This window comes from Cebus imitator, unplaced genomic scaffold (assembly GCF_001604975.1).
Source record: "Cebus imitator isolate Cc_AM_T3 unplaced genomic scaffold, Cebus_imitator-1.0 Scaffold93, whole genome shotgun sequence".
In the NCBI taxonomy this organism is placed as follows: domain Eukaryota; kingdom Metazoa; phylum Chordata; class Mammalia; order Primates; family Cebidae; genus Cebus; species Cebus imitator.
The window spans coordinates 5,219,720-5,221,263 of record NW_016107408.1 but is presented as its reverse complement, the minus strand read 5'-3'; positions in this window follow the sequence as shown (position 1 = coordinate 5,221,263).

The following is a 1,544-nucleotide window of genomic DNA, read 5'->3' as shown; positions in this document are numbered from 1 at the left end:
CTTGACCTCGTGATCCACCCGCCTCGGCCTCCCAAAGTGCTGGGATTATAGGCTTGAGCCACTGCGCCCGGCCCTAAAAATATTTTCTAATTTCTGTTGTGATTTATTATTTGACCTCCTATTTATTTATTTATTGAGCCAGAGTCTTGCTCTGTCACCCAGGCTGGCATGCGGTGGCGTGATCTCTGCTCACTGCAACCTCTGCCTCCCAGGTTCAAGCGATTCTTCTGTCTCTCAAGTAGTTGGGACTACAGGTGTGTGCCACCATGCCCAGCTAATTTTTGTACTTTTTTGTAGAGGTGGGGTTTTGCCATGTTGCCCAGACTGGTTTTGAACTCCTGGGCTCTAGTGATCCTTCCACCTTGACCTCCCAAAGTACTGGGATTATAGGCATGAACCACTGCACCCAGCCCTAATTGTATTTTGTAGTTCTAGAATTTCTACTTGCCTCTTCTTTTTCTTCTCCAGGGCTTATCACTGCTTATTGTTCTGAGAATGCTTTCTAAGCAGCAAGCTAATAACTTGAGAATGTTATTAGCTGGTACTGTTTGTTTTCCTTCTAAGGTCCTAAGTCAGCCAAAACCAAAATGGAACAAACAAAAAAATCTCAAGGGTATACAGCTTTCAAGGCCTCGCTGGCAAACAGTGAAATTGGGACATCAAATAGATTCTGGAGTCATCTTCAGTGGTTATCCAGGTAAGACATTTCTTTGCATTTTTCCTTTTGAAATGTTGAGGTTGAGATACACAGAAGTACAGAGGGGAAAAAACCCCAAGTCTTAAAAATAATGTCTTCATTTAGAAATATGACTGATGGGGGCTTGGCAGGGGTTACTAGGATCTGAAAGAGGTTGAGTTTCATTTTCCAGCCCAACTGTCCACATTTAGAACTGACAACATTCATGAACTAAGTCAACATCCACCAAAAATAACATAAGATAATGCTTACTGTTTTGGAAGATGAAAATGACACACACAGACCTCACCCACCAATCTCTAAGCTGGGACAACAAATGCTTGCATTTAAACTTCCCTAAAATGTCAAATTAGCATATTCTTTCCCTCAATGTAAAGTTTCAATAAACTTGACTAAATCTGCCGTTATTTTAAAAACCTTACAAAAGATGTATTTAAATGCTTGAAGAAATTAACTTTAGGCCGGGTGTGGTGGCTGTGGCTCTTGTCTGTAATCCCAGCACTTTGGGAGGCCAAGGCAGGTGGATCACCTGAGGTCAGGAGTTGGAGACCAGCCTGACCAACATGGTGAAACCCCGTCTCTACTAAAAATATAAAATTAGGCAGGCATGGTGGCACATGCCTGTAATCCCAGGTACTCAGGAGGCTGAGGCAGGAGAATTGCTTGAACCTGGGAGGTGGAGGTTGCAGTGAGATGAGGTTGTGCCATTGCACTCCAGCCTGGACGACAGAGTGAGACTGTCTCAAAAAAAGAAACCAATCTTGTTTCACTATTATCTGCTTTCATTTCTCCTTCCCTCACTGGAGTATTTAAAGCAAATGCCAAACATGAATTTTCATCCACAAAC